We start from the raw sequence: 19,206 nt of genomic DNA, 5'->3' as shown, positions 1-19,206 counted from the left end.
CATCTCTTCTAGGAATGTAAATTGAGGCTTAACTCCGGGACACTGTGGTGTTGTGGTGTTTAAGGTAACGAACTGGCTGATGAATGGGCGAAGTGTGAGCCTTCGAAGCGCAAATGGGTTGACTCTAGGTCTTTGGAGCGATCAATTTTAAAGCCAAACAAAGGAAGAACAGTCGATTTTCCTAAAAAATCTCACGAGAGCCGTCGATGCTGTATTGACACCTACAAAACAGGCAATTATTTCATGAAAAGGCCTAAGAGGGTGGTGGCAAAAGAGAGGAAGAATAAGCTGAATCCCTGATAGGACTACCATAAATACGGTGAACAATCTATGGGGATGACACATGATCAGTTCATGAAGCCGCGTCCCCTACGAATTCCGGCTTTCCTAAATCTTGTTTTGGCAGATGATGATAATTTGCCGTCGCAAAGCTTTCGCCAAACTTAGATGGTACATTATTGGATCAGATGAATTAAGAAGCTATATTCTCATTTCCTCGGAAAACTGCTAAAAGTTAGTACAATGGCCAAGTTTTTAATGAGATAGTAAATTGAAAACTTTGAAGCCGTTTTTCTCGAATGTGCGTGACTACCATTCCAAGTACGTAGGTTCCATTTGGCAGGCGAGTGTGTATTTCTGCCATGATTAGGCAACTCATAAAAAATATCTGCCGTTCGGAGTCGGCTTAAAACGTCGACACACACTACAAATAGGAGGAGGAACTCCGCCAAACACCTAATAAAAGTGTGCGCGCCAATTATTATTATTTATTTTTTTGTTCTTCCAGCAAACGGTCCATATAATGAATATTCAATTATTGTGCACAATACAATTTTGCGATTCTTTTATGAATCTACTGCTGATAAGCCTTCCAAAACCTAGAATTTTATTGCTGAACGATTTGCAGTTTTTCATTGTGAAACTAAAACACACCGCCATGCCAACTTTAAATGGTTTGTAAGCAAAGAATGAATTGATAGATCCAAATCAAATTTGTTGTGTGTTCAAATGAAAGCTGAAAAAATTAATGATTAGAGTTGCTTTCAATACTTTTCGGTGAACCGTGAATAGCATCTGACGTATCTGGGAAGTAGAGAGAGAAAGAGACTCAGCGGGCTATAACTTATGCTTCCTACTGCATCCTCATTCAAAATTCACCAAATGCTTTTATGGCAAAGAGAAGCAATACAACAACTTAACCCTGACCAGAAGCGAAACTTTCGACGGTACGTGTGAACTTTCCAGCAGGGCTGCCTTGATTGAGTCGCCCATTCAGGCATGCCATACAACCCTCGCCAGCGCTAATGTTTATACATAATAAATGAAGTCATTCAAAAAAAAGGTTCTTAGTAGTGCCCACCATGGTGCCACCCCAACGGTTTTCGCACAATGCCTGTTGAAAGTGAATATACACAGACCTGCATATGCTCACATGAGTATACCCGTAGTATAGGTGCGTGTGTGTGTGCTGCTACATTTCAAAAACTACTAAGGAAATTTATGCTTTGCAACAGTGACAGCAGCCGCCCCTAATACCAGCACCACCATCACCCCTTCCTGAACGTGGCATGAAACTCGCGTGTTGGCAATTTGTCAGCGCGCGCTTATTGCCGGCGCTAAAGTATTTCGTGTAAGAAATGCAAACTTCGGCTATGGCAGACGCTTTTAGCTTGTTTTGCTTGACGTATTTGTCAGCCGCATTGTTGATGTTATTATTATTATTATTGTTATTATTTTTGTTGTTGTTGCTGCTGTCGCTGTTACTGTTTCGCCTGCTCCTGCCACATGCACACCTACATATGCACATACATAGATTTTTGTGCAAATTGCTGTCATATTGTTGTGCTGTGGCATTGTACCGCTGCTGGTTTCTTTTGTTTTTGTAGTTGCTGATGTTTGTACATACACCGTTACCGGTGTTTGTTTGGTAACCAAATTTAGACGTAATTAAATGAAAATTGTTTATTTTCAGCACACGCTCAGCCATAGCCGACCGACTAAGTGTTGGCGAGCCATGCCAGCACTGCCTCTTCGTTTCGCTGCACAATCAGCCTCGTCGCCAGCTTTTGAGCTTCATTTCAATGCACGATTCACTGTGGGTATGTTGTTGCTTTATTTATAACAATACTTGTATGTATAACTTCATCGCTGTTGTAGGTATGTTTTTCAGATTGAAAGCCTTTCAGCTTTCTGTTGGTTGCAATGTTTATTTTGGTTAGTGGCGCTAGTCTGAGACTTGCCATGCGCCGGAGTTCGCCGCAGGTAAGCTTCTGAAAGCAAACATTCTTCCAACTCCAAATTTAAACAGGTGTGGCGACCGTCGTCTTAACCTCTAGAGACACATGGAATGAAAGGATACATCTACATTGCGCTCGCAGGCAAGTAGGCTTATTCATTTTATATGCATGTGTGCGTAACATTTAAACTGAGAATTATTAATGGAAGAATTTATAAGCGCATATGCCGTACAAGAAAGGCCATTTGCTTAAAATTTAAAATGGAATTGTTCATTAAATGTGTGCACTTATGCAAAATGGTTAGTCTAAAAAAGTAGGTAACAAATTGGTTATATAAGGCATTACAATGGCATATCTCTTGTATTATTCGTTGCACCTGGCAACACTTTATTGTAGGGTCGTATATTTGGGAGTTATTTAAGGATTTAGTTCACTGTGCGAGCAATTCCATGGCAAGTGAGCTAAGTATTTTGAGCATTACCGTGCATTCTGCTAGAAATTTGTTTATTTGTAGGCTTAATTATAATTAGAAGTAAATTAAAATATGATGAAATTCATGGTATTCAGTGTTAAAAATTTTGGAGTTTGTTTAACTGTTATAATTTGAACTATTTTTTATATTTAAATATAAAAAAAAAAATTTAATATCTAGGACAAAATATAGTTATATTTTTTTGTAAATTTTATAAACCACTCATTCCGTTTTTTTTAAAACTCTAATAAATTTGGTATTTATTCAAAGTTAAAATTTGTCTCTTTTCTTAACTTCGCAATTTTTTTTTTATTTATATTTAATACTTAGACTATAAGAATACTTATACTAAATATACTATTTAGCAGAAAACATAAAACACCTGCTCTTAAACATATATTCCTAGGAGGGAAACCACTTAGAGTAACAGAAAAGGCGAAATATCTAGGACTTGTACTGGATAGGAAGCTAAATTGAGGGCTCACAGTCGCTGATAGAGTACACAAATCTATGATGGCGTTGTACTCCTGCGGAAGGCTAATTGGAAAGAGATGGGGATTGGAACCCAGAATGATACACTGGCTGTACACAGCAGTGGTTAGGCCTATTCTCTACTATGGCATTGCAATATGGTGGAATGCCCTTGAGAAGGGGGTGAACATCAAAAAACTTGACAAGGTTCAGAGATTAGCATCTGTTCTCATAACTGGCGCGATGTCAACCACACCATCGAAAGCATTATATGCGACATTAAACTTCCTGCCGGTAGATCTGCAGGCAAAATACATCGCGCCCAACACGGCAATAAGGCTGAACACTCTAAGTAAGTGGCACTTCGGAGATTCCCGGATTAGTGGCCCCATCAACTGTGGCCGACTCTTAGTGCTAAACGCACAGAATCTTTGCTAAGCCAAAATAAACACAGTCTTAGCACACTGATTTCAGTCATAACGCGACATTGCCTAAAAGGTAGGCACACCCAAAGGATGGGTGTGCAAGCACACGACTTCTGTAGAAGTTGTCTTGATGAGGAAGAGGAAGAGACAATCTTGCACCTTCTGTGCCATTGTCCTGTTCTATCCAGACGGAGATTTGCTATTCTAGGCAAACAATTTTTTAACGAATTGGAAGATCTCAGTTATACAGAAATAGGAGATCTTCTAAAGTTTTTGAAAAGCGCACAATGCTTTTAGGAGAAATAGGGAAAGCTCCCCCAGGCGGCATCACAATGGGCTATGAGACACTCAGGGGTCTCACAAGACAACCGCTTCAACCTAACCTAACCTAAATTAAAATATACTTAAAAATGTTTTTGGAGAAATATTTTAATTTTTTTAAACATTTTTTTTGCAATTTGTAGAAACCAGTCCCCCGCCTGCGCCGCTTTTTATTTCCCGTTTTTGAAAATTTTTTAATAATTTTAAATGTTAAAAAAATTTTAAATGTTACAAACAGTTGGAGAGATTTATTTTCGGCTCTTTTTTATAATAACTTAACACTTTTCTTATATTTAGGATAAAACATACCTTAAAAAAATGTGTTACTAATACTTAGAATAAAATATACAAAAAAAAAATTATTTGGAGAAATATTCTATTTTTTTGTAACAATTTTAGAAAAAAAAAATTTTCTGGAATTTTTAGAAACCACCCTCCACCCCTACTTGCTTTCTTTTTTGTAAAAATTATAATAATTTTGATATTAATTCTATGCTAAAAATTTTTCAGTTTTTTAAGTGACATTTTTTCGTCTCCTTTTTTAACTTATCTATTTTTTTAAATTTAGGACAAAATATATTTAGTTTTTTTAATACCTAGTAAATACCTAAAATATACTTATAAAATTTAGTTTGGAGAAAAATTAAATTTTTTGTCAAACATTTGCGAAGAAAAATTTTGTTTGCAATTTTGAGGAACCCAAATTGTGGACGTATAAGTTACGCGTTATTCACCACGACAACGCGCCGATTCAAGACCTTTCCAGTCAAGTACAGCATACCAGTGGTAAAACAATCTTTGAGACGTATATCTTCTATGTATGTATTTCTTAAAGTGCCAACTATATTGAAGATATCTGATTTCAGTGAGCTGAAGCTGGATATAGGGCCGCACTGCGATCGCGCGTAACGCGAGCCATGTATTTGATGTAGGTATTATAAGACGAAAGAAACGAGAGGTCGAAATACGTGAGTGCGAGGAGCTTGAGATGCTGGCCAACAGGAACAACGCGTGAAAAATCTACCAGAAAGTTCGGCGGCTTACAGAAGGTCTTAAGACCGGGGCGTTTTTCTGTAAGAACAAAGACGGCGATCTGATGACTGACATCCATAGCGTACTTAAATTATGGAGGGGATACTTCTCGAACTTGTTATAATAAATAGTGACAGCTGCGCCTATCACAGAAAATGTGAAGATCTCAATACCCCAATCGTTGGCGACGGAATTGTCGTTCCGCTACGCGTCCATAAAGAGATGAGAATAGCGATAATGCGGTCAAAGAACAACAAAGCCGCGGGAGCAGACGGACTGCCGGCTGAGCTATTCAAACATGGCTGCGAGGAGCTGGTAAGGTGCATGCATCAGTTTCTATGCAAAATATGGTCGGATGAAAGCATGACTGCTGATAAGAATTTAAATGTGCTCTGCCCAATCCATAAGAAGAGAGATCCTGCAATCTGTGCCAATTATTGAGGTATTAGTCTCCTAAATATCGCCTATAAAGTTCTAGCGAGCGTATTGTGTGAAAGGCTGAAGCCCACCGTCAACCAACTGATTGAACCTTATCAGTGTGGTTTCAGACCTGAAAAGTCTACCATTGACCAAATATTCACAATACGCCAAATCTCGGAAAAGTCCCATGAAAGGAGAATCGACACACATCATCTTTCGCCGACTTCAAAGTGAGAGTACGAAACGGGTTTACCTATATGCCGCGATGTCTAAATTTGGTATCCCTGCAAAACTAATACGGGTATACAAGATGACATTGCCCAATACCAGCAGCGCCGTCAGAATTGGGAAGGACTTCTCTGAGCCGTTTGATACCAAACGAGGTTTCAGACAATGTGACTCGCTGTCGTGTGACTGCTTTTACCTGTTGCTGGAAAAGATCGTGCGAACCGCAGAACTTAATGGCTCAGGCACAATATTTTATAAGAGCGTACAATTGATGGCTTATGCCGATGATACTGACATTATCGGCCTTAACAACCGCGCTGTTAGTTCTGCCTTCTCCAAACTGAATAAAGAGGTAAAGCGAATGGGTCTGGAGGTGAACGAGGACAAAAGGAAGTATCTCCTGTCATTAAGCAAATAGTCGGTGCACTCATGTATCGGTTTTCACTTTTCTGTTGACAGTTATTGAATTTATGATTTCGAAGTTGTAAGAGTCCTCGTTCATCTAGGAACCTAGGAACCTGCATTAACACCGATAACAATATCAGCCTTGAAATCCACCGGGAACTCGCTTGCCAACAAGTGATACTTTGAACTACGTAGGCAACTGAGCATTAAAGTCCTCTCTCGACGAACAAAACTAACACTCTACAAGGCTCTCACTATACCCGTCCTAACGTACGACGCAGAAGCGTGAGCGATCAAAAATCTGATCAGGCATCCCTTGGAGTGTTTGAGAGAAAGATTCTGCGGAAGATTTTTGAACTTTTGCACCTTTGCGACGGTGAGTATCGCAAGCGGTGGAACGATGAGCTGTAAGAGCTTTACGACGACATAGACATAGTGCAGCGAATAAAAATCCAGTGGATTCGTTGTCTGGTTTATGTCCTCCGAATGGATACAAACGTTTCGGCTTTGAAAGTATTCGACGAGATACCAGCTGCTGGTAGCAGAGAAGCAAATGCATCCACAACGAGTCACTGTTTGGTGCGGTTTTTGGTCTGGCGGCATCATCGGGCCATTCTGTTTCGAAAATGAGCGAGGAGCCGCGGTTTCCGTAAATGGCGAGCGTTACCGTGAGATGCTCAACGAGTTGTTTCCAAAAATTGAAGAGGATGACATGAACGACATTTGGTTTCAACAGGACGGTGCAACTTGTCACACTGCCAAAGTTTCACTTGAACTTTTGGCTACTGTTTTTGACTTCCGATATCAATTGGCCGCCTCGGAGCTGTGATTCAAGCTCGTTGGACTATTTTTTGTGGGGAGCCGTTAAGGACAAATGCTATGCAAACCATCCAGAGACGATTGATGCTTTAAAACACGAAATCGAAATTGCCATTCATGAAATTGGAGCCCAAACAATCGAAAATGTGCTTAAAAATTGGGTTGATCGAATGGCCTACTGTAAAGCCAGTCGTGGCATTAATTTGAACGATATTATTTTTTATTCATAAATGACAATGTTCAACCTTCAAAATAAAAAAAAAGTTTGAAAAAATATTTATTAGTTTTTTTTATAGCCGACGGTGCAAGGTCAGGGCTATATGGTGGATGCATCAAAACTTCCCAGCCAAGCTCTCCCAGTTTTTTCCGAGTCATCAAAGATGTGTATGGCCTTGCGTTGTCCTGATGGAAGACGACGCCCTTTCTGCTAATCAGTTCTGGCCGGTTTTTTCGATTGCTTGCTTCAATCTCATCAGTTGTTGACAGTAAAGTGTAGAATCAATCGTTCGAGCAGGCTGCAGCAGCTCATAGTGGATGATCCTTTCCAATCCCACCAAACACACAACATAACTTTTCGAGGCGTCAATTCTGGCTTTGGGACCATTTGGTGAGCTTCACCACCCTTGCACCATGATCTTTTTCGCACATTATTGTCGTATTTGATCCACTTTTCGTCTCCTGTTACCATTTGCTTCAGAAATGGTTCGATTTCATTTCGTTTCAGCAAAGAATCGCAGATGTTAATTGGGTCCATTAAATTTTTCACAGACAATTCATGTGATACCCAAGCATCGAGCTTCATTTTGTAACCAGCCTTTATTAAATGGTTCAAAACCGTTTGATGATGAATGTTTAGTGCCTTGGCGATGTCATGGCAGCTTATGTGACGGTCCTGGTCAATCTTTTCCATAATTTCCCTTTTTTATCCAAAAATTTCAAAATATAGCGAATTTCTTCATTTTTGAACAGCTATAACTTTTTTTCAACTTCTCCGAATTTAATTTTTTTTGGTTAAATGAAGCTTAAAATGTCAGCTTTCTAACACCATACTATATGATATGACACAATGTGAGTGGTATCACTGGAGATAGATGACTCCAACGACATCTATTGACAAAATACGAAAAGACTTTTTCGACTACCCAATATAGGCGCGTTTTTTGAAATACCATTTATGTACTATATGTGCGAAATCAAGATTTGCATTATCAGTCTTACTTCTTAATAGCCTCACAACGATTGTTATCTTAATATTCAAAATTGGCAGTATTGCACTAAATATTTTGTTGTGTGAAATTAAATCTGTTGAGAAAAGCTTCATTACAGATACATATTCCAACTGGAATGAAGGATAGTAAAATACAAATAATAGTGCTCAAATGTACCGAAGTATTATAAAAATAAATATTTTAAAAGTTGGTAGTTTTCCTTTCCTTCCAAAGGTAGACTTCTACTTCTGCACGCCACTGAACATCTATCTTAAAAAGGTGAAATGCCACTCAATCTACGAGTCATTTCATTTCTATTACATTCATTATATCAATTGTTTTTATTATGCCAAGTAAAAAATATTAATCGCTCTTAATAGTGTAACACTCAAATGAACCCTAGACCCTTGAATCGTTCCGACCCATTGGCAGTTCCATTTCATTTGTGAGTTCGATTGGCATTTGAGAGGTCATAAATCTCAACAATTACCATACCAAATGGCAATGGAAAAGTCCTCCCCCGCAAATGGTGTCACTTTGTGGAGGATCAAATGCATTACTACCTACTCAACAATCGCACATACATACATACATATTTACGGTATAGGAGTGTGTGTTGCCATGATAACCTCAAATGTTGAACGGGTGGAGAAAGCCAGCGCACCCATAAACACCTCAACACCAAGCATTTCACACATACATATGCACATAGTATAATACGTGTGTATGTATAAGTTCGTACAATCATACAAATATCCTTCGTATCCATTCACCTTCACGCTGTGCTCTGCTATGGTTTGTGTGTTTGCCCATGCGAGCGTTTGCTTTGGTAGATTTGGGTCCTTGGGCATTTGCTGTTTATTAATACGTATGCCGCTTTCCATTTGTTGGTATACATACATATATACATAGGTATTATGTTTATTTGTAGGTGTGCGGGTGTGTGTGTTGGCAACGCATTTGCGTGGAGTTTTTGTTTGACTGTTGTCGCCGCGTTGTAATCATTAATGAATTATTGTTACACAATGTGGCCGTGTCGCGTTGCACGCTTGTCCAAGCACATGCTAAAGGACATGCATGCACACTCGCGCACATAGTTACTCACACAAATTTAAGCATATCCTTATACAAGAATATGTTTAGTACAGCTAAATATGCCGAATATGTTGCCATGACTTTACCAGTTAGTCTACATATGTATGAATGTATGTACGTGTATACATATGTGTGCATGTGAATACATATTAAAATATTTCCTAATATGCGCAAGTGGCAAGGGTTTTGTTGCATATAGGTATGAAGGTGAGCATGAACACATGCATACACACTCACATATATACAAGTATGTGTTACATATTCATGCGGGTGCGTGCTAATTCTGGGTGAGGTTTGTCCCCGAAAATTTAATGAAATTTCCTGCAATACCCGATTTCTTCTTACATTTCATTTTCCTGCTGCTCCCTTTCGTTTAATTTAATGTGGCCCACAAAGCAGACAAATGTGTCCAACTTCACTTCAATTCACTTCACTGGCTCACTTCATTGGCCATTAGTCATGCCGCACATATCAGTTGTGTCCCATCTGCGCTTGAGGTACAAATCCAAATTGGGTTTCTGACTTTGCTCCTGCAGCTATGCTGCTTCTTCTTTTGCTGCTGTTTTTGCTATGCCAAATGCGTGGAGTTTTCTCATTAATTGCTTTTATTAAAATGACAAATGTGCAAATGTCATGTGATTTCTGGCCACACGTTTTGATTTATTGGATTATTGCCTTCTTAGTGGCGCTTTTCTACATTTTAATTACAAAAATAATACAAAATGCCTGCAAGAGGAAAAAAGCACATAAGTAATTTACAGCTGACATTAGCTTTGGAATTTGAAGAGTGGATGCAAGAAAATATTTAATAATATTGTTCTAGAAAAAATACCACAAAGCAGTAGTGGGGTTTTCGAATAACAAAGTGATGGACATCTTAGCTTCCCTACAGTTTTTATATGGTATTAATTAATTTTAGTATTTTTGTAATCCCCTACATCCATCTGCCGATAAATATCGCTTTAGCAGCTTAAAAAACCTTTCCGCTTTCAAAAGTGCGTCTCGGCAGCCTTTTTCTCCTTTTGGTGTACGTTAATGCCTATTAGATACCAAAATACGCCAAAAGATAACATTACTTCCATAACTTGCACCTTCCAACATAAAGAAGACACCCTTTTCTCCGCTGCCATCGAAACCATTAAAATCTTAGTCGTTTATATACAGTGAAGCCAGTGGATCATCCCAAAACTTGGTAAGTGATACAAATTAGAAAGTTTATACACAGCCTGAGGGACCATAAATCGTTCCAAAATCATTTGCTCGAAAATCTCAACACCCGGACTAACGGCCATCGCTCCAGTTACTACGCTAACCATAGCAAGGCGGCTTTGATGAAATTCTACTTAGGTAGTAGTTTTCCGAAGATTTGGAAGACCTTTTGAGACCTTTGCTAGTTGATGACGGCGAGTATCGCAGGCGATGTAACAATGAGCTTTTTTGTTTGTTGGAGGAGATGTAAGTTAAAATATTAGAAACATCATCAAAGGTGCCGTCACACCAATGGTATGTGGGGCATGCTCCCATTAACACTATAACATTCCTCCTCCTCGGCTGATTTCCACCCTGCGACCGCGTTAGCATATCTTCAAGGTGGAGCCGCGTTTATGTCAATTGACACAACAGGTTTCCAGCCTCCAGGTTCCGCTCCTGTGGGCGTATGGAGACTTTACGCCATGGATAGCATTCACTCCTCCCTGCCTTTTCAGGCCACCGTGGAGAAAGTGAAACATCGGCAATGTGCCTTCTGTTTGGTACTGTTGTGAGTGTTTGGCTCAAGCGTCTGTATCTGTCGTCGGTTTGTCTAAAACAGTTCATCTCCACTGTCCACCTATATATTAGCAAACGTACAAAAACTTACTGATAAGCGAATAGACTATATATAAACTGTATTATTGATAAGGTTTTTTTTTTTGTTTTTTTCTTTCTTTTTTCCTCAAAACTGTCGGATGATGACTTAGCTAGATTAAGTACACTACTTAAGAAATAATCTAGCTGGCCTTCCTGCCTAATTAATTAAATATTTTAATAGTATTAAATACTTAATCTATCTTTCTGCTTCTACTGCTGCTGTCGCTGTTGTTACTGCAGTTGCAACTGCTGCTGTCATTTCTCTGCTTTCCTCTCCCAGTCAAGGGGGTTGAGTCTCATCCCGACTGTAGCCGCCAACGTTTTTGCGGCGTCCCATTTAGTGATGGTCGAGCACATATCCTAGACAAGTCGGTTGTGCGATGGCGGGTGTTCGAATACCTTCGCCAGCATTGCTCGGTCTTCACTGAAACGTTTGCAGTGAAAGAACACATGTTCTGCGCTCTCGACTGTATTCGAGCAACTCGGGCAGAACGGGCTGTCGGCCAGCTGGAAACGTTGTAGATATTCAAGGAAGCAGCCATTCCCGGTGAGTATCTGAGGTAGGTAGTAGTCAATATCGCCATGCTTCCTATTCATTCACCCCACAAGATTTGGAATGAGTTTGGAAGTCCACCGGTCTTTGGTTGACTCATCCCATCTTCTTTTCCATTCGACCATCGATCGCGTTCTCTCTACCGCCTTTCTGTTACCGTCGGTTTCACTCCTTTTACACATATTGCGTCGTCTGATACCGTGCTATAAGCACATACAGTACGCAGTGCGCTGCGTTTGTGAGTGCGAACTACCTCACGCATGTTTAGCCTCAGCCCATATCAGCGCTGCATTTAATACTATAGAGTTCATCGCTGTCGATATGAGTTGTTTCCTCTCCCCTTGCGAGCTACCTATGTTAGGCAGGATTCTTGTGAGTGCTCCATTGACAGCCGCTGCTTTACAATTAAAAAAAAAAAATTATGCTTGAAGCTTAGCCTCGTATAGAGCATGACTCCGAGATACTTAATCGCCTCCAGTGAGAATATTTCGTGTCCCCCAACCGTGATCCTCATAATCCTTTTTTACTTCCGTGCGCTTATAAGCACGGCCTCTTTTTTTTTGAGCTGCCAGCTCCAAGCCCACATTACCGAGCCATCGCTATACTCTCGCTGCTGCATCGTTACATTTTTCTTCCAGCTGATCTAGCCTCTTGTCTACAGCTACCAGCGCAATATCATCAGCATATCCTACGATCTCTATGGACGAATGGACTTAGGTAGGCAGTGTCATCTTAATTTAGGACCCAAGCACCTTGCCATAGTTATATGCCCATTTTTTATACTCAAGATGTAAGTTAAGAAGTGTGAATAAAAAAAGGCTGGGTGGGATATATTACAAGACTAACCCCTCCAGAAAATGATCTGACTGCTTTGAGAATCTGAGAAATTTGTTAATGGTGAGACAATATAGTTGTTCCATCGTCAATAATGCCCAACTAAAAATGGACAGTTTTAGTCTAGCAAAGACTCAAAGAATAAAGAAATATCCAGAAAATAATAGAGAAATTCCTCTGTAAGGTCACCGTCCTATCGACGGAAGTCACATACCTTATTTTTATGGCATGCGGACCTGGAAGTTAAATCTTCTAAAGGTACTTATAGTCCATGCTGTCAATTCTCCGTGGGACCCACATTGAAGGCTTTCCTTCGTAGGGCAGTTAAATTAAATTCTAGTTACGCGATTGGCTCGAGCAGCTAGATCTTCCAGCCGCAATCTTATCATTACTGATTTTATTTAATTGCTCCCAGTTTCCCACTTTTCAGGTGAATACAGCACTTGTCGAACGAGTTCATATGCGCTCAGTTAAGAGTTCAGTTGTCGTTCGACCAGTCTCCGCATTTGTGTGTCTTATTAGTAGAATTCGTATTGCACTTGGCGATTTGATCTTGCCCCGTTCAATGCATTGCATAGACAGCTAATGTCAGCCTTGATTTTGTTGTGAACAGGAACGCAGAGAGCAGAGGCGTAGCGAGCTTTTTCAGCGCCTGAAGCAAAGTGACAATTTAGCGCCTTTTGTACAATATATCTTAAGTAGCGTAAACCCCTAGTAGGGCTCAATACATGACATAGTATTAGGTGAATAAAAAATCTCTGCACTTCATAAAAATCGAATTTTTCAATGTATTTTATTACATTATTTTTTGAAAAATAGAATAATATCGATAACTTGTTTTTTATCATGAACAGTAGCAAGATGTTGAGTTTAAGGACATAGTAAAGATTTCATGTGTATTTATATTCCCACAAAAGGACATTATTCACACACTACTCTCGGAAAATTACAAAATACATGAAATCCTCAATACTCAATAAATAGATACATAAAATGAAATGATATTTTGCGTAGATTATTATCTCAAAAAGTTATTTTTCTTGCTTTGATAGCGGCAAATTCGTCAATAACATCATCAAAATTTAACATGCTTGTAAGTCCTTTTCCGATGGAAAGTATCGCCATATTAGATAATCGTTCTTGACTCATCGTCGAGCGAAGGTAGTTTTTGATGAGTTTCAGTTTGCTAAAACTTCGCTCACATGAAGCAATTGAAACTGGTAAAGTTAAAAAAAAAGAAAGTGTGTGGTAGTTCACGGAACCCGCACGATTGAAGTGAAACTTCTTTTATCAACAAATCAATAATTTAACTATTATTTCAATATAATGCATGCAGAAGTCATGGAAAGCATGGAATGGAATTTTATTAAACAGAATTATTTATTTATTTTAATATAAAAAGAAATGAATTTATTGTACTCAATTACATTTGGTTCTCGGCATTGTCATTATCATTATTGGATTCGTTTTCCAAAAATGAAACAAGGGCTTTATGGTAACTGAAATACGTAAAAAATGATCTACATTCTAATCTATCAAGGTATCGATGAAATACTGCATCAATGGTAGTTCCGCATCTTGTTGTTGGTACTACAAATTATCACTTATCGTACAACCGGAGGATTCACTGTCACGGTGTTCAACAGTAGCTCTTAATTTTTTACGCTCCAAATACTCACGTTGCCGTTCAGCACCTGTTTTCGGTTTCCGTTTTTGTTGATTTGATGCCATATTTAACAGAAATCAATCAACAAAACAAAATATGTTTGTAAGATTTGCTCAAAACTACACACACACTCTATGACGCGTCTCGCGTTACTAATAATATTGTGTTTGGGATAACTGTCAACTGTTTCCACCGAAATGCGTTCGCAAAGTGTATGGTCTTTGGTATGGTAAACAGATTTATGATACATTATTTTGCGGCGACAGCACAGCGCGATAGCCCAGCGGCTAGCAATGTGGGCTTCCGATCCGAAATCCTTGGTTCGAATCACAAGAAAATTTTTTTTTTTTTTTTTTTTATACATTTATTTCATTTTGTTTTATGATATGTTTATGAGCAGATTTTTTTCATGGCAGAAATACACTCGGAGGTTTGCCATTGCCTGCCGAGGGGCGACCGCTATTAGAAAAATGTTTTCATTAATTTTGCTTTCACCGAGATTCGAACCAACGACCTCTCTGTGAATTCCGAATGGTGATCACGCACCAACCCACTCGGCTACGGCGGCCGTCAATCAAATGTCATATTTACAAATTACATTCGATAAGAATGCAATAATAAACGACCGCATTACATTCACGACGACACGCCACGCCAGTCTTTTAACAGATGGCGCTGGCATAGCGGAGTTTTACTCCTCACAGCGTTTCATCCACGCCACGCTTTTAACAGATGGCGCTGGCGTAGCGTCACATATCGATGAAACGCTATGGTTTTACTCCTCACAGCGTTTCATCCTTCGAGACAAAAGAAGTTTCACTTCAAAAATAGGATATGATTCTTGAAGTTCGAAATCATAAATCATTTGAAGTAAATCCAGCAGATATGCATTTTCTAGTTCTTCTACAGTTTTCAATGCAGTTTGTTTAAAATCGATTATTTCACTGCAGAGCTCAAGAGTATTGAGATCGTCTTTATATTTGAGAGCTAAATCTGCAGCATTTTTTTCAGATCTTCAGGTTCCATGGTACTAAGACGATCTCCAGAGAGAAATCTGAAATCGTCAGAAATGCGCCTAAATTCTTTGAATCGCCAAGTGAGTTGTGAGCGAAGGACATCAATAGATTCGAAAATCGGTGTTCGAAGTTTTTGAATCTTTGTTAAATTTGGACCATCATCTTCGGCCTCGTCGAGTTCTAATCGTCTTTTCTTTCTTGTTCTTGATTCTTTCACGTTCCGAGGGATACCCATTTTACAGCCGTCTCTCTGGCACAATCGAAAGCATCTTCCAAATCAGAGTCACGAAGTTCATTGATCGAATTGATCAGCCCATCAATGAGTTTAGTCGTTTTCTCTTATGACAAAGTTTTCGATTGCAGTGCTTGATTAACTCGATTGATTTTACTTAAAATCAGGTCCCAAACCTCCAAAAAACATAAAAACTCGTAATCAATAGAAGCGAGCAAAGTCTTAGCATTTGTTTTTGTCTCAGAGTTGAGTGATGAAGAACTGATGTCATTTAATACTTTTTACACCTTTAATTTGTGAAGTTGCAGGATTTTTTTAATTGTGGTCCGTGATACTCAAGTTTTTTACACTTAATTGTATACATTATTATTGCTGTACGGATCGATTAATTTGGATTCATTAATCAAGTAAACACATAGCAGACTTGATTTTTGACAGCGTCATTGATTTAGATTTTTGTACTTTAATATTTGCCCGGTCACCCATATGATTTTTTAAGTGCATCTATGAATTTGTTTTATTATTATTATTTTTCTTTTTTGTTCAATTACTAGCGACTATTAAAAAATTGAACAGACCAGAAGGGCGCCAAAATTAGATTGATATAATATAACTCTCCTGTTTTTATTCGTGGTGCAAAACAAAATTCACCTATGGCATTTCAAGATATTGAGTAGCAGGTACTGTGAAATATCGGGCGAATGCACGCAATAAGTGCATACTGCATTTTGTGCCAGTGACTGGAAAAGAGACACGTCAACCTGTACGTGCAAGAAAAATTCTTTGAAATTAATTATTTCTTTTTTAACTTCACTATAATCGATGGCAAAGTGTCTTTAAGTAACTAGCACAAAATATGGGCGTCGATGTGGTTTTGAGTATAAACCAATTGCGTGTATTAACCCGATATTCACCAGTACCTGCCACTCATTACCAGGATGGGCCATGATGACCATAAGTGGATTTGATCCGCACCACGAAAAAAAAGTTCTATATTATATCCGTACGATTTCGGCGCCCTCTTGGTCTAGCGCCTGAGGCAGCCGCCTCACTCGCCTCGCCCTCGCTACGCCACTGGCAGAGATCAATTTTTATTTGAATATACCAGACATTCATTTAGAATTCCTTTTTTCAGAGATCCAGCTTTGTTGTTTATTAATCCCTACAAGTTGTTTGTTTAAAGCGTTGTATACCCTCCACTCTTCAGCCATCCCCAAATAAGCTATTACACATATTTCGACATTTGTTATTTGTTGTAAGGATATATGATTTAATCCCCTTAACAAAGCTCTCCAAGTGATGTGATTTCGTATTTCGTGGGAATGCCGCTCTTAGGCCCCACACCACATCTTTCCACCACCTCCCCCTGCCCTCATCTAACAAGCGCAACGAAAGCGTAAACAGTATTTTAGTTGAAAAATGGACAGCGGAAATATGTTGACAGTCAGTCGGTCGGTTTTATATGTTGCATAGTTGCATTCAAACTAAACAAACTGAATATGATTGATTTATTTATAATGCGTGACAGAGTGACTGGAGTGACTGAGTAGCGGAATGGGATATGACTAGTAGGAGGTGAGTACAGTGAGTGCAAAAAGTGCAGAGTTAGTTGCTGCTTAGGGATCAATGCAAAAACATGGGGGTTGAGTTGATAATAAATGGAGGCCACAATCAACCGAAAAACAACTGTGATCAAATCCGGGATGAGTGTTAGAGGCGCAAAGGGTAGTGAATGAGCAAGCGCCGGCGTTGGCGGAAACAGTGATACTTTGTGTCTGTGCATCTGTGTGGCATGCATAGACAACAGCTAGACAGACAACAACGAGGAGAATGAGAGGACTTAAAACAACAACAAACATAAATAAACGCACACATGTGCGCACCTACTCTAAAGATTTGAAATAGAAAAAAACCAACTCGGCTGTCAGCTGTGGAAACACACGGACTAACACACGCACACACACCCAGTGTAACTTAAATGCATTCATTTATAAGCGCATATCCAACCAGCCTGACGCTGTTGACAAGAATCGCATGTTTATAAGCATAATCCGTACGCGAATGATGATAAATGGGCTGCAAAGCGGCAGCCACCAAACACTGAATGCTTCAGTGCCACAACAAAATGCCGCAATGGGATGCGGGGTGATGTGGCATGTGGCATATATAGACACACATACATTTCTATTTACCTACAACATGAATACCAATGCAGGCCGATAAACAGTTGGGAAGGTAAGTCAGATGGGGGGCGTGTGCATTTGAGCGAGTGTTGCGCTAGCGCTTAGCTAAATCCTGGATGAATGATGATATCTCGTATTCAACTGCAACAAAAAAGAGTAGCAGCAACAGTGGCAGCTATGGCTGGGCGCCTGTTCATCGCCTTTCAACTGATTTCAATGGATTTGCTGAAGTGCCAACATGAAAGAGCAAATAAATGATGCTGGCAACTAATAAAAAAATCTACTGAAATATTAGAATGACAGTCATTTCCTATTTTTTTTTAAACACCTATTTTTCAAAATAGTTTTAATTTTAGAAAATTTAATGGCCTTATCTATGAGTTATCTCCGTTGAAAACTACTCAATCCAGTATAGGCTAGGATACTCGTAGTTGTTCAAGAAGTGCGGAAAATCTAGTGATACTTTCGGCTTTGATGCCGATGGTATCAAAATGTAAATTACTGCCTATTTCTTGTTTGTTTTGTTTTTGATGGGTGAGATTGGGTTCAAGCTGCATTCGCACTTACAACGGCCGTCGCCTAATGCGTTAAGTGTTGTGGCCACGAAAACAATCCCTCCTCTCCTTCTGATATGACAACATTGCCTGCATTACTGCATTACTTCGGGAGAGCCCAAAACGGGATTCATAAAGTATCAATTGTATTCACCCACGTTTGAGTCCACTGTATTTGTAGCCACCTTTCATGCTATAGGCCCGCCTTCATGTGACTCTGTCTGTGCGGCTTCGCTTTCTTGCACTGTGTCGAGGTCAATCTTTTTTTCTGTAGTACGCCCTCGATGTATGTCTTTACCGCGTTCCAGCTGTCTTCACGTTCAAGCATTTTGCTGATTACGGTATATTAATTAACCCGATGTCGCTAATCTGCTTCCTCAGAGCATCACTTGCCGAGAGTCTTCTGTCACAACTAAAAAACGTAAGTTAAGCGTCATCACTCGGCGCTTCGCAGTACTTGCACTTGGGATCGCTTACTTTCCGCAAGTATCCGTGGCATGAAAGAAACTGAGTTAGGAAGTTATGCAGTTCCTCGAAGTTCCTTTGGACGCATTTGCCTATTGATGGAATGAGTTTCACCGTCCTTTGCCACTGCTGCATGGTTTGGCATCTCAGTTCTGCGACGCTAGTAATGACGCGTTTCTTCTTGGAGTTTCATCGCATCCATTCATTCCCGGGCGATGAGTTCGTCGGGTATATCCCCACTGATCACAAAGACTGCTATGCCAGACAGATTTCGGTAAGCTGTGGCCCCCCTATGTGCCGCTGTTCGTTGCACCACTCAAGTGCTTTGTGCTTGGCTTTGCAGTGCGGTTACTTCCTATAAGGGGTCGTATATCAAGTTTTTTCTTGTCAGTAGAGATGTACGTACCACCACCTTACCAAAAAAAGAACAAGAGGGAAGACGGAAAGAGGGACTTTGAATTGAAGGTGACATAGCGTTAAGCACTTCAAGCTGAAGTCCACCAGGGCGTAATGTTGGAACCTGCTATATCAGCATGCAGAGCAAAAAAGTGGGAGCCCAGATGTCTGAATTTCGGCTCGACTAGAGTAGGGAAGCTAAGGAGAAGGTGCTAAGATGATTCCATTTCATCCTCCAGACAACTTCTGCAGAAAGGATTTGGATTCAAGTGCAAAGACGTCAAACTTGTTATTAAGACATATGAGCAATATAAAGACACTATTTA

The sequence above is a fragment of the Anastrepha obliqua genome, chromosome 3 (assembly GCF_027943255.1).
Source record: "Anastrepha obliqua isolate idAnaObli1 chromosome 3, idAnaObli1_1.0, whole genome shotgun sequence".
In the NCBI taxonomy this organism is placed as follows: Eukaryota; Metazoa; Arthropoda; class Insecta; order Diptera; family Tephritidae; genus Anastrepha; species Anastrepha obliqua.
This window is presented reverse-complemented; position numbering follows the sequence as displayed.